General features: G+C 26.8%; 1 protein-coding gene across 2 annotated transcripts in view; it reads left to right on the top strand.

Moving 5' to 3' along the window:
• LOC119605262 (putative uncharacterized protein DDB_G0271606) overlaps positions 1 to 15,892 on the top strand; it is an 89,511-nt gene that overhangs the window by 61,620 nt on the left and 11,999 nt on the right. The window lies entirely within an intron of this gene.

Below are 15,892 nucleotides of genomic sequence, written 5' to 3'. Positions count from 1 at the left end.
AGTCTATAGTCTAGTCTATAATCTAGAGTATATAGACAATTTTTGCTGGAGCGATCAGATTTTTATAGAAATTTGTTTTTGAGATCAGTTTTAAACAGAAAATAGTACTTATGATCAGTTTTCTAGTCCATAGTCTAGTCTATGGTCTAGTCCATAGTCTAGTCTAGTCTATAGTAATTTAAAGTGGGAGTTTTGAGGGTTAAGTTGCAAAAAGAGATAAAAATAAATAAATTTTATTCACACATGCATTAAATAAAAAACTAATTATCCGAAAAGTTCATTCAGACACAATTTAAATGACCATAATAAAATAATTTGTAGGGTTTTAGTGTCAGACTTTTTTTGTCGATCAGTTTTTTTATGGAAAAAGGTTTGTCTGATCAGTTTTCTGTATAAAAAGGTTTGCGTGATCAGTTTTGGAAAATTGTCTAAAAGAGGGGTTGTATTTAAATTTGCTTGTACGATTATTCTTCTATAGGAAATCGGTTTGGAAATTCGTTAGTACGATAAGTTTTTAATTGAAAATACTTTATACGATCAGTTTTTTATAGTAAATTTTTTATATGATCAGTTACATAGAAAATGTTTTGTACGATCAGTCTTTTATAGAAAATCGTCTTTTATTGAAATTCTATAGAAATTCATTTGTACGATGACTTTTATACAAAATGTTCTATAGACATTTGTTTGAGCGATCAGTTTTATATAGAAAATGTACAATCAGTTTTTCATAAAGAATTTTTTGTACGATCAGTTTTTTATAAAAAATTTCACATACGATCAATTTTCTATATAAAATTGTTTGTACGATCAGTTTTCTAGATATATTTTGTACGAATTCCTATAGAAATTCGTTAAGTTTTCAATAGAATTTGTTTGAATGCTACATTTTTTTATTAGAAATTCCTTTTGGTGCGATCACTTTTATATAGAAAATATTTGTATACTTTTTTTTTGTACTATCAGTTGTCTATATAATTGTACGATCACTTTTTTATTTACACGATCAGTTTTGTATATATTTTTGTGTATTTAGTATGAATCAGCTCTATCGTTAAGTCTAGTCTATAGTCTGTCTATAGTCTAGTCTATAGTCTAGTTCTAGTCTAGCTCTAGTCTAGTTTAGTTAGTCTTATAGTAGTCTCTAGTTCTATATAGTCTAGTCTCTAGTCTAGTCTATTAGTCTAGTCTATAGTCTAGTCTATAGTCGTAGCTATGTCTAGTCTATAGTCTGTTCTATTAGTATAGTATATAGTCTAGTTATATAGTCTAGTTCTAGTCTATAGTCTCGTCCTATAGTCTAGTCTATAGCTAGTCTATAGTCTAGTCTATAGTCTAGGTCTATAGTCTAGTCTATAGTCTAGTCTATAGTCTAGTCATAGTCTAGTCTATAGTCTATAGTCTAGTAGTCTATAGTCTGTAATAGTATAGTCTATAGTCTAGTCTATAGTCTAGTCTATAGTCCTAGTCTATAGTCTAGTCTATAGTCTAGTCTATTCTAGTCCTATAGTCTAGTCTATAGGTCTAGTCTATAGTCTAGTCTATAGTCTAGTCTATAGTCTAGTCTATAGTCTAGTCTATAGTCTAGTCTATAGTCTAGTCTATAGTCTAGTCTATAGTCTAGTCCTATAGTCTGTCTATAGTCTAGTCTATAGTCTAGTCTATAGTCTAGTCTATAGTCTAGTCTATAAGTCCTATCTATAGTCTAGTCTATAGTCTAGTCTATAGTCTAGTCTATAGTCTAGTCTATAGTCTAGTCTATAGTCTAGTCTATAGTCTAGTCTATAGTCTAGTCCTATAGTCTAGTCTATGTCTAGTCATAGTCTAGTCTAGTCTAGTCTATAGTCTAGTCTATAGTCTAGTCTATAGTCTAGTCTATAGTCTAGTCTATAGTCTAGTCTATAGTCTAGTCTATAGTCTAGTCTATAGTCTAGTCTATAGTCTAGTCTATAGTCTAGTCTATAGTCTAGTCTATAGTCTAGTCTATAGTCTAGTCTATAGTCTAGTCTATAGTCTAGTCTATAGTCTAGTCTAGTCTATAGTCTAGTCTAGTCTATAGTCTAGTCTATAGTCTAGTCTATAGTCTAGTCTAGTCTAGTCTATAGTCTAGTCTATAGTCTAGTCTATAGTCTAGTCTATAGTCTAGTCTATAGTCTAGTCTATAGTCTAGTCTATAGTCTAGTCTATAGTCTAGTCTATAGTCTAGTCTATAGTCTAGGTCTATAGTCCAGTCTATAGTCCAGTCTATAGTCTAGTCTGTAGTCTAGTCTATAGTCTAGTCTATAGTCTAGTCGATAGTCTAGTCTATAGTCTAGTCTATAGTCTAGTCTATAGTCTAGTCTATAGTCTAGTCTAGTCTATAATCTAGAGTATATAGACAATTTTTGCTGGTGCGATCAGATTTTTATAGAAATTTGTTTTTGCGATCAGTTTTAAACAGAAAATAGTACTTATGATCAGTTTTCTATAACAATTTTTTGTGCAATTAGTTTTTAATAAAATTTTTATGGATGTTTTGTGCGATCAGTAGTCGCTCTATAAATTCTCTCATTCTTTATTATTTTTTTTTTTTAAATTTAAAAATTTGTTGATAAATTTATACAAAATCCCTTTTTCTAGGAGTTTGAAAATTAAAACCCCTACATTAATCAAAACGATTTAAGTAGTTTTATTTTGCAATCACAAACTTTTTTTTCTATAAGCTTAATTGCTGCTAGCGGTTATTTATTTTTGTTTAGCATTTAGTGGTATAGAAAAAAAAAAGATAAATGAGAAAACAAAAACATTTGTTTTAATTAATAATTGCCACTTTATTTAGCAGGAAACATTAAAGGAACTCGCGTTGATTTAAGAAAAATGTTAAAATCTATAAAAATGACAACATAACATAAACAAATTATTTCTTAACAAAGGTCGTGCAAGTGTTGTTTAATGAATTGTGAGTTTTGGTTTTTAACCAGAATTTAAAATTGGTCAATGTTAGATGATTTTGAGAAAAAAAAAAACTTGGAACATAAAATGAGATCTAATCGATGGTCACACGATATAAGTTGAGGAACTTTTGCATTTGTATTTAGTTTGTTTAAATCTGGCGAAAACTTCCGTTTGTTACAGTTGTCTTTGACTCCATAATCTTGAGTTTTAAGTGCCTTGGTTTGCTTTAGATCATTGATCTAATTAACATCGAACTGTAATATTATCACTTGTTTAATATATCAATATGAACGGGTTATTTTAAATTTTATATGTTCTTTTTTTTAAGAAACATGTCTCAAATACTTGTAACCAAGTAATTAGTATTTCTTGACACTTTAAACATTTTCCTTCGCCAGTTGCTAGTAATTATACTAAAAAAACATAACATGTTGTAGAGATATGTATATTTATTAACAGCAGAAACTAAAAAAAAACAAGATATTAACTTGTTAAAATTTAGTTAACACCATTCAACCACATTTAACTCTTCCTCATTTACTTTTTCTTTTGATTTTAGTACAAGTATGAACAGCATCTAACTAACTGCCTCATCTAATTAAAATTCAAAATAATTTTCTATGGCCTTGTTACCCCATTGATGATCATAAATTTGATTATTTATTGAAACATGTTTGTATGTATGCTACGTAGTATTTGTATGTGTTAATATATGCGACAATCGCATTACTACTGGGCGGTCGAAATTTTCTTAAATGACAATAAATTTACGCATGATGCATCTTAAAATAGACAAAAATACCAAAGAGGAAACAGGCGAATGCCACCAATGAAACTGGTTACCAACAGCTAACTCACACTGAAAAAGTAATAATCGTTCCATCCTCCATTGAGAAATGCATAACTAAATAAACAACAACAACGATAATATCAAAAGAAGATGAGCAAGTAGAAAATGCTAAATAGCAGGAAAAGTTGATCATGATCATGATGGTGATCGCGACAATGACGCACAAGAAATATGTATAAAAAACCAAACCAACCAAATGACCATTACAACAAAACCGGCCTACAATTCAAACTGAACCAAACCAAACTCAACAGACAGACAGATGGACGGACGGACATACATACAACAACACCGTACCATACTGATGCAAACATATTCCATATGAGTAGATGGTTGCATATTTATGAGGCTTGTTGCCCATCTAACGGATACCAATCAAAGTCACAACAAAAAGTGTGCCACTGTGTAAAGTGTGTATATGTAACGATCGCTAATCATTATGAAGATCAAAATGACGATGATGATGATGATGCTGTTGTGCTGGTGATGATATTGGTGATATGTGGTCCCAAACGCACAAGGCTGATTAAAATGTCTTCCACTTGTTTACTCAGACGTGTGTATGCTGCACAGTGTGGTATATACAATCATACTATCAATTTTCTATAGAACTGGTCTATACGATCAGTTTTCTTTAATGATTAGTACGATCAGTTTTCTATTTGAAATTATCTTTAAGAACAGTTTTTTGTACACAATTTTTTATACAATCAGTTTTCTATAGAAAAATGTTTAAACGAAAAGTTTTCCATAAAAAATTATTAGTGCGATCAGTTTTTTATACAAAATTGTTTGCACGATCAGTGTTTTTTTAGAAAATTTTTTAAAATATCAGTTATTTTTGTTAAAAGATCTCTATTTCCATAGAAAATTGTTGTACGATCAGTTTTTTCATACAAAATTGTTTACACGATCAGTGTTTTTATAGAAAATTGTTTGTATGATGAGTTTTTCATACAAAATTGTTTGCACGATCAGTGATTTTATAGAAAATTGTTTAAAATATAAGTTTTTTATTGAAAGATCTCTATTTCCATAGAAAATTGTTTGTACGATCAGTTTTTCATACAAAATTGTTAGCACGATCAGTGTTTTTATTTTTGTTAAAAGATCTCTATAGAAAATTGTTTGTACGATCAGTTTTTCATACAAAATAGAACATTTTTTGTATGATCAGTTTTTCATACAAAATTGTTAGCACGATCAGTGTTTTTATAAACATTTTGTTAAAATATCAGTTTTTTTGTTAAACGATCTCTATTTCCATAGAAAATTGTTTGTACGATCAGTTTTTCATACAAAATTGTTAGCACGATCAGTGTTTTTATAGAAAATTTTTTAAAATATCAGTTTTTTTTTTTATTAAAAGATCTCTATTTCCATAGAAAATTGTTTGAACGATCAGTTTTCTTTAAGATACTGCTTATACGATCAGTATTCTTTAGAATATTATATAACATATTGCTTTTACGATCAGTTTTCTTTCTAAAATATCAGGTTTTTATAGAAAATTTTTGAAAATATCAGTTCTTTATAGAAATTTGCTTAGAAGATCACTTTTTCAATAGAAAATTATATCAACGATCAGTTTTATGTAAGATAATGCTTATACGATCAGTATTCTTTAGAATTTTGCTTCGTTTTTATCTAAAAGATCAGTATTTTAGAAATAGTAGTTTAAACGATAATTTTTTTCTATAGAAAATTATTTAATCGATCTGTTTTCTATAGAAAATTGTTTATACTATCAGTTTTTTTATAGGATATTTCTTTTACGATCAGTTTTCTTTCTAAAAGATCAGTTTTTTAAAGAAATTTTCATAAAAAATAAAATTTCTTTTTAAAAATTATTTGAACGATCAGTTTTTCTACAAAATTATTGCTTATACGATTAGTATTCTATAGAATATTTCTTGTACGATAAATTGTCTTCTTATATCTTAAAGATAACATTTCTACAAAGGGATTTCGATATGTATTCTATATATTATTTATTGTGCGATTCGTTTGCTATATACGTTAAATTTTATACAGAATATTACTTGTACTATCTGGTTTCTATAGAAAATTGTATAAAAATCAGATCAGTTTTCAATTAAAAATTGTCTAATGATCAGTTTTCTATTAAAAACTGTCTAATGATCAGTTATCTATTATAAACTGTCTAATTATCAGTTTTCTATAGAAAATTGTTTGTACGATTAGTTTTCTATATAAAACTGTTTGTTCGATCACTTTTCGGTAGATAATTTTTTGTACGATCAGTTTTCTATAGAATATGTCATATCAAATATTGTTTGTACGATAAAGTTTCAATTTTTTTCCAGAATATTTTTGTGAGATCAGTTTCTATAGAATATGTCATATCGAATATTGTTTGTATGATAAAGTTTCTATAAAACATTTTCCAAAGAAAATTATCTATACGATCAATTTTTTTCCAGAATATTTTTGTGAGATCAGTTTTCTATATCAAATTGGTTGTACAATCTCTAAATTCGTTCTCTAAATCGTTTCAAAAGTTTGAATTTTTTGTGCGATCAGTTTTCTATATCAAATTGTTTGTACGATCACTTTATCTCTATATAATTTCAAAAGTTTGAAACTAAGTGCCACTGTGCACCGATTTTGTTCTTTATAGTTTAAAATTTTCTTTTTCATTTTGGCCATCAACAACGACAACAACAAGTTTACTTAGATTTCTTTTCATTCTTAATATTCTTTCTCTAGGTTAAAGTTTCCTCATGTGGAAACAAACAAACAAACAAGAAAATTGCCATGAAAAAAAGTAATAAAACTTGGAAAATACTTACTACACATTCTGTACTACAAGTATTTTGCTTTATTTCTTTATTAAAGTCTTTAGAAAAGACGATGACTTTGACTGTAAGTCTGTGTAATACACCTGAATTTGAGATGCGTCCGTCTGTCTGTCTGTTGCCATAATAGATCATTTTCACTAAAACCATAAAGCCAGTATCAAAACAAGTTAAAAGCAATATGTGTATCTGTAAGATAGCAGCAGCAGCAACATTGTTCGTAATAAACATATGAGTGTAAGTTTGTTACATATACTACTAACATACTGCTAGAGACCGAACCATAATAAACGGTTACAATCTAGACAGGTTGCAAGATCAGTAATATAAAAATGATACTAGTAGAACTTAATAAACACACACACACAAATTGAGATGACAATATTTCATAGATTTGTTATTATATTAGGTGGATATATTATTATTTGGGAAAGTTGTAAATACAATAATAATGTGGAAATATTTTCAAGAATTTTTTTTGATCACATTTCTGCAGACAATTATCTAAGCGTTCAGTTTTATATAGACTGTTTTGTACGTTATTTAAAAAATTATCTGCACGATCAGGTGTCTATAGGAACTTGTTGTTCTATAGAAAAGATATTGCTTATACGATCAGTATTCCTTAGAATACATATTGCTCGTTTAATCCCTTTTTTATGTAAATAATCGTTTTTTTTATAGAATGTTGATCACTTTTAATACGATCAGTTTTTTTGTTTAAAAATTACTTTTACTACCGAATTTCTTTTTAAAAGATCAGGTATTTATAGAAATTTGCTTAAAAGATCTATTTTTATACAGAAAATTATTTGTGTGATCAGTGTTCTATCTAAAAGATTACTTTTTTGATAATCAATTTACTCCTTCATTTCTATTTGAACGATCATTTTATACTTTTTTTCATTAGAATATTGCTTGTACAATCCTTTTCATGTAAAAAGTCCGTATTTTATAGAAAGTTGCTTAAAAGATCACTTTTTATATGAAAACATTATTTGAACGATCGATTTTCTACGAAAAATTGCTTATGCGATCAGTTTTTTATTAAAAATTGTTTTTACGACCAGTTTCCTTCTAAAAGATCAGGTATTTATAGAAATTTGCTTAAAAGTTCTCTTTTTATACAGAAAATTATTTGTGTGATCAGTTTTCTATAAAATTATTGCTTATACGATCAGTATTCTATAGAATATTTCCTGCGCTATATAATATTAATTATGTGATCAGTGTTTTATCTAAAAGATCACTTTTTTATAGAAAGTAGCTTCTTTTGAATGATCACTTATTCGTTCATTTCTATTTGAATGATAATTTTGTACATTTTGGTAAGATCTTTTAAAAATGATCTGCACGATCTATTAAAACTTGTTATTCTACAGTAAATTGTTTGTCGAAAAAATTTTTTATAGAATTTGTACTTTTCTATAGAAATATGTTTGCACGATCACTTTCCTATACTAAGTTATATTTTTCTATAGAAAATTGTTTGTGCGATCAGTTTTTTTTATAGGAAATTGTTTGTACGATTAGTCTTTTATGAAAAATATAGAACGATCAGTTTTGTATTCAAAATGGTTTGTACGATATGTATACAGTTTTCTGTATAGAGTCATTTTTCTATTTTCTATAGAACATTTTTTATACGATTGTTTTTGCGATCAGTGTTTTATAGGAAATTGTTTGTACTATCAGTTTTTTTTTTATAAAAAAAAAATGTTTTGTACGATCAGTTTTTTATGAAAAATGTTTTGTACGATCAGTTTTCTATGGAATAATGTATACAGTTTTCTATATAGAGTGGTTTTTCTATTTCCTATAGAACATTTTTGTACGATTGTTTTTGTGATCAGTATTTTATAGGAAATTGTTTGTACGATCAGTTTTTTATAAACAAATGTTTTGTACGATCAGTTTTCTGTGGAAAGATGTTCACATTTTTCTATATAGAGTCGTTTTTCTATTTGCTATAGAACATGTTTTGTACAATTGTTTTTGCGATCAGTGTTTTATAGGAAATTGTTTGTACGATCAGTTTTTTATAAAAAATATTTTTGTACGATCAGTTTTCTATGGAATAATGTAGACAGTATTTTATATAGAGTCGTTTTTCTATTTCCTACAGAACATATTTTGTATGATTGTTTTTGCGATCAGTGTTTTATAGGAAATTGTTTGCAGGATCAGTTTTTTTGTATAGGAAATGTTTTGTATGAACAATTTTTCATAGAAAATTGTCTATACGATCAGTTTTGTGTTGGAAATTTTTTATACGATCAGTTTTTATAGAACATTTTTTTGTATAATGTGTACTCTTTTATATATAATTGTTTGTACGATCCGTTTTCTATTGGGAATTATTTGTACGATCAGTTTTTTACAGAAAATTCGTTGTACGATCAATTTTGTATAAATTTTTTTTTGGTACTTTTTCTATAGAAAATTAGACAAAATTATATTTATAATCAGTTTTCTTTAGAAAATTGTTTACACGATCAGTTTTTTTTTTTATAGTAAATGTTTTGTATAATCAGTTTTCTCTACAGAGTCGTTTTACTGTTTCTATCAGTGATCAGTGATCTATAGACAATTATTTGCACGATCTGTTTTTTATAGTAAATGTTTTGTATAATCAGTTTTCTATACAGAGTCCTTTTACTGTTTCTATCAGTGATCAGTGATCTATAGAAAAATATTTGCACGATCAGTTTTTTCTTGGAAATCTTTTGTTTGATCAGTTTTCTATAGAATATTGCTTATAAGCTCATTTCTTTACTGGAAATTGTTTCTACAATCAGTTTTTTATAGATAATTTTCTATAAGATCAGTTTTCTAAAGAAAAGTTTTTATACGATCAGTTTTTTTTATAAGAAATTATCCATTTGATTCATATGCTATTAAATGCTCTTTGTTTGATAATTATTTTGAAAGTTTACTATGATCATATTTATGAGATTAACTACTAACAGTCACGATCCAAAAATCCATAATAACCACCTAATATTTGAATGTTCTCTTGATATTCTCCAGTGTATTCTTCATCATAAAAAGTTACAATTAAATGCGACAGACTGTGAAAACGTATGATATCATGTTCAAAGCGGTCTTTTCTAATTCCTTTTTTTCTTTCTACTTCTATTCTATTTGCAAACTCATAAAACCTGTATTAGCGTGGAAAGATTTATTTCGTTGAAAAGCACAACATAGCCAACCTTAAACTAACAATCACACAGATACCAGAATTAGCGATATATGCACTAGTGTAAATATTTAGAAGACATTATTCTATTACATTCATAACATTCTAATAGAAAGACAGAATTGTGTTTTTTTTTATTATTTACCACAATTTGGCTTGGAAATTCACAATTAAACTATTTGTAGAGCAGTATAGTAAGTAAAGTATGTATGTAGTTGTTGGTTTTGCTGTTGGTGCAACAAGAACTTTTTTTTAGCTGGAAAATATAAAGAATTCTTAAATGTTTCTATGAATTTTAAATATTATTAATCATCATTATAAAGAGAGACAGACAAGTACAGACATACTTTATACAAATAGCACAAGTAGTTTTCATTATGATCTTGAAGTTGGTGATCGTAATTATTTGGATTTTTTTTCAACATTATGATTATTTGTAGCTTTCTTCAATTTCTTCATTTATTTTATTTACACATATAAAATTTATTTTAATTTTTTTTTCTTATTTTAAAGATGATTTTTTCTATGAGTTTTATAGTAAGATAGATGACACTATGTTTGGAGTGTTTATATGAGGAATATTCATCGAGTTTAGAGTCAACGTGTGCCACAGGCACATTAACCCAATTTTTGTTTAGGTTTTTTTTTTAACTATTTTTTTTATCGTTGTTGTGGATTTTTTTTATTATTTATAAATCTTGGTTGGTTTCTTTTATATGTAGATGGATGGATGGATGGTTGGTTGATTTTTGGAGTTTCTATTTTGATTTCATTGTTTTTGTTCAACCAATATAAACTTTAAACTTTAACTGTGCAAAAAAAAAAAAAAAGAATAATAAACAAAAAAGTTTTTATTATATCTTCCAGTTGTTGTGTTTTTTCTTCTTTAGCTGTTTCTTTTAGTTTTAGAAAAAAAAAAAGAACGATACAACCTTTAAATGTTTACATGCTAATATTTTGTTTTTAGCAATTTCACGGTTATTTATTTTTTAGTTTATTACGTTTAATTTAAATATTCTTTAAAATATCACCTTCCTTCTTAACTTAATTTTCCATATATATAAGTATGTATGTAAGTATGTAGTACAGTTTTAATTAACTAATATTCTACAATTTGTAAATTTTATCATAATTATACCCTACACCACTTTATTGGGTTTGTACTGATGTTTGTAACGCACAATAATATTGGTTTTAAAGTATACCAATCGGCTTAGAATAATTTTCTGAATCGATTTAGCTATGTCCGTCCGTCTGTCTGTCTGTCTGTCTGTCCATCCGTCCGCCTGTCTGTCTGTCTCTCTGTCTGTCTCTCTGTCTGTCCGAAATCTTGTAATCAAACTACACTTAATTGGTTTTGTGCTGATGTTTGTAACGCACAATAATATTGGTTCTAAAGTATACCAATCGGCTTAGAATCATTTTCTGAGTCGGTTTAGCAATGTCCGTCCGTCTGTCTGTCTGTCTGTCCATCCGTCCGCCTGTCTGTCTGTCTATCTGTCTGTCTGTCTGTCTGTCTCTCTCTCTCTGTCTGTCTGTCCGAAATCTTGTAATCAAACTACAGGTTTTGAAGATATTTCAATGAAATTTGGTATATGATCCAAAGGTTTAAAATTGTTAAGCCTTAATTCAATTTTTTAAATCAAATTAAAATTTATTACTTCACCATTCTATAAAATCATTCATTCGTATTAATTTATAAGCTGAATTACTTAGGACTTTAAAAATGTTGAATTCATTACTTGTATAATTCATTCTTTAAAGGCTTAATTCCTTGCTGAATGATTTAAAATTTTTCAAATTCAAATCTATTACAAAATAGCTTTAATCGTTTTTTCTTCATTCATTTTGTAGGGGATTAAAGAAAAATATTCGAATAAAAATGTTTATACATTAGGGGGGTTTTTAGTATTTTACAAATACAATTGTTTTTATTTCAGCTAATTAAATACGATTAAACAACAAACAAGCCCTATATTATAGATGAAATTAAACTAAAATAAATATAGCCCCTATTTAATTTTACATAAATGGCAAATCTTATTCGAAACATATTATTTATAAAATTTTTTAAACGTTATTTTTATGGGTCTTTTAATAATATTTTCGAAATATAATTTCCATTTGTAAAAAGTTTGAACAACCGTTATACATATACATACATACGTACACATATAAACAGAATTAAAATATTTAAAATTTGAAATAAATTTAAAATTTCAAATTATTTTTCATATTAAAAATTATTTTTCAAAAATAATTTCTATCATGAGTGAATTAGAATTTTCATCTTATGACTCCGTCGTTGATAACAATTATGTGGTTCCTAGGCAAAAGCGAACAAGAAAGGTTTATAAGAATCCAAATATAACAAATAATATATTATTTAAGAACTATTTTCAAAATAAACATTTATTTGAACAATCCTAATATACACATGCTTAATATTTGTCAAATAAATTATAATTTATTTTTTTGTAAAATAAATTTAAATTCAAATGTACTATGTATAGGATATGGATGGAATGATAATGAAAACTTTAAGAAATTCTGTTTAGCGGATGAATCCTTATGCTGCAGTAAATACAGTAAACACTGACGAATACAAATTGTGATTAATCAGAGTCCCTTTCGTTAAAAAGAACACTATTTAGAAGGAAAAGCTAGCACCACAAAAGGCGTTCAGTGGCTCATTCTTTTGTGTTAGGGACCGATTCAGTTCTAAGCAAACTTCAACGGACTTGTTATGTTTTACGATTATAAAGTCATGGTCACATAATATGTATGTATGTTTTTTAGTATATTGTACATAAATATTATATATCTTTATTTGCAGCAATTGTGTTATAACTAAAAAATAGAAAATGTTTCTTGTGCACTGAATTTGTGTTTATTATTAGTCAGAATTATCTTTCTTATTAAACAAACTTATAAATATCAGCTGTAAAATAAGTTATTTAAAACTTATACGCATCCACTCTTTTATATAGAGATAAAAAACTAAAAATTTGAAAAATCTTTTAAGTTTAAATTTTAGTTTTTGAGATACAGCACTCTGGCTGCAAACGAAGGGGTTTTCATTCAATCTACTACAAATTGAATTTAAGAAAAATTTCGTAATTCAATTTGGAGTAGATTTGAATTAAAGAAAAGTTGAATCATTCAAAGCAGAATGTAATTCAAACATGAATGAATTCAGTATATGAATGAATTGAAATAAACTGAAAGCCTTTGAATTGAGCTTTTGAATTAATTCCTGAGAATTAAAAAAAGGATTGGAAAATTAAACATTTTATTTCTGAATTAAGATTTTGGTGAATTAAGCTCAAATTGAATTGATTAATTCGAAGCTCTGATATGATCTTCTATTGTCTTGGGGACGAAGCCTATTGAAAATGGTTATGATCAGTCCGTTATTTCACCTAGCCCCCATACAACTGAACCCCTTAATAGGGCTTGTAAACCTTGTAATCAAACTACTGGTTGCAATTTTAAACATAATGAAATTTTGCACATGATCTTCTATTGTGCTAGAAACGAAGAAAATTGTTAACATCGGTCCATTATTTTACTTAGCCTGAGCTGCAAAACCAAGTTCTATACTAGCCTTGATAACCGTGATGAATTTGATCTGATGATAGGGCCTTATTTGACTCTAGCCCCTATACAATGCTCTTAAATGCTTTATTATGAACACTAAATCACATTATATTTTTATAACTGATGTAGGGTATTATATGGTCGGCTTTGTCCGACTATAATTTCTTACTTGTGTTTATTTTTTTAAGTTTTATAATATATCAAATTAAAACCATGTTTTACGATCAGTTTTCTATATTATTTTGTTCTACAATCAGTTTTTTTTAAGGTTAGTTTTTACATTGAATTTTCTATAAGAAATTATTTGTACGATCAGTTTCCTACAGAAAATTTGTTAATATGATCAGTTATCTCTAGAAATTTGTTTTTACGATCAGTTATCTGTAAAAACAATTCTACACGATCAGTTTTTCTATAGAAAATAGCTTGTACGATCAGTTTCCTATTTGTAGGATTTGTTATCTTTAGAAATACATTTTAACGATCAATTTTAAAGTGTATTTGTACAATATTATTAGTACGATCAGTTTTCTATAAAAAATTGTTGAAACAATCAAAATTTATTATAAAGAAAATATTTTTGCGATCAGTTTTTCTTTCAAAATTTATTTGTACGATCAGTTTATAGATATTTCTATACGGTCAGTATTTATGCAGAAAAAAACATATACGATCAGTTTTCTATAGAAAATTGTTGATACGATCAGTTTTCTATAGTTAAATATCTACAATAAATACGATCAATTATCTGGAAAAATTTATTCTATAATCCATTTTCTATAAAAAATTATTTTTACGATCAGTTTTTTCATTCAAAATTTGTTTGTACGATCAGTTTAATTAGTTTCTATACGGTCAGTATTTCTGCAGAAAAAAGTAGAGTATTGTTGTTATGATCAGTTTTCTATAAAAAATTGTTGATACGATCAGTTTTCTTTAGTTAAATATCTATCTACATAAATACGTTGATACGATCAATTATCTAGAAGAAAAATAATTCTACAATCCATTTTCTATAAAGAAAATATTTTCACAATCAGTTTTCCTTTCAAAATTTATTTGTACGATCAGTTTAAAGAAATTTCTATACGGTCAGTATTTCTGAAGAAAAAAGCTTGTACGATCAGTTTTCTATGGAAAATTTGTTGTGCGATCGCACAATTTTCCATAGATTATTGTTGTTATGATTAGTTTTCTATATAAAATTTTTGATATGATGAGTTTTCTATAGAAAATTTTTGATATGATGAGTTTTCTATAGAAATTTGTTTGTACGATCAGTTTTTCATAGACAATTTTTTATGCGATCAGTTTTCTACAGACATTTTTTTGTACAATCAGTTGTCTTTAGAATGTTCTTTGCATTATCAGTTAAATATCTATAGAAATTCGTAACTATGAATAATTTTCTATATAGAAATATTTTAAAGACCATTTTTCTTAAAAAAAAATCTTTGTACAATCACTTTTTATAGAAAATTGTCAGTTTCATGTAGATTATTATTTGTACAATAACTTTTTTGTGTAAAATTATTTCTACGATCTAGCAAACTGATCTCTTTGCATGATCAGTGTTCTATATCAAATTATTCGAACGATCAATTATTACTACGATCAGTTTTCTATAGATTACTTTTTTTAATATCCTTTTTTTACAAAACATTTTATATGCGATCAGCTTTCCAAAAAAAAATAAACGATAATTTTCTGTAGACAACTATATATGTATTTGTAAAACTTTTTGTACGATCATTTTGCCATAGTTAACTTATTTAAACAGTCAGTTTTCTATATAAAATTGTTTATGCTATTAGTTTACATATAGAACATTTCTGATTAGTTCTTCTCAAGAAAATTTATTGTACGATCAGTTTTTTATTCTAAAAATTTTTCATATAATATTGATTTAAAGATCAGTTTTTTTATATATAATTGTTTAAACAATCAATTTTCTATATAAAATTGTTCATATGATCAGTTTTTCTATAGAAAAATTTTTATATGATAATTTTTTGTAAAAGATCAGTTTTCTATAGATTATTTTTTAACATCAGTTTGCATATACAAAATTTCAGTTTTTTATAGAAAATTTATTGCGTGATCAGTTTCTTAATGGAAATTATATATATACGATCAATTTGCTGTAGAAAATAGTTTGTACGATAAATATTTTAAAAAAGATTTTCGATTACTTTTTTATAAATATTTTATTGAGGATTCTATGAAAATTTGTTGTAAGATGATTAAAAAGATCTTTTGTACGATCTCTAAATGAACAAAGATTTTTTACAATAATTTGTGTATATAGTTTATACTATCAGTTTTTTTTTAGAAAATGTAATGTGTGCGATCAGTTTTCTAAAGAAAATTATTTGTTTGATCAGACATATATAATTTATTTATATCATTGGCTTACCGTTAACCTTTATTATAATTTCACCCACTATTTGATTGACCTAAATACATCTAGTACCATCATTATGATTCGTT

The sequence above is a fragment of the Lucilia sericata genome, unplaced genomic scaffold, assembly GCF_015586225.1.
Source record: "Lucilia sericata isolate MDLA Ls3-8-SP2 unplaced genomic scaffold, ASM1558622v1 Contig000469F_arrow, whole genome shotgun sequence".
In the NCBI taxonomy this organism is placed as follows: Eukaryota; Metazoa; Arthropoda; class Insecta; order Diptera; family Calliphoridae; genus Lucilia; species Lucilia sericata.
Note: the sequence above shows the minus strand (reverse complement) of the source record. Positions and strands in the feature narration are given on the sequence as shown.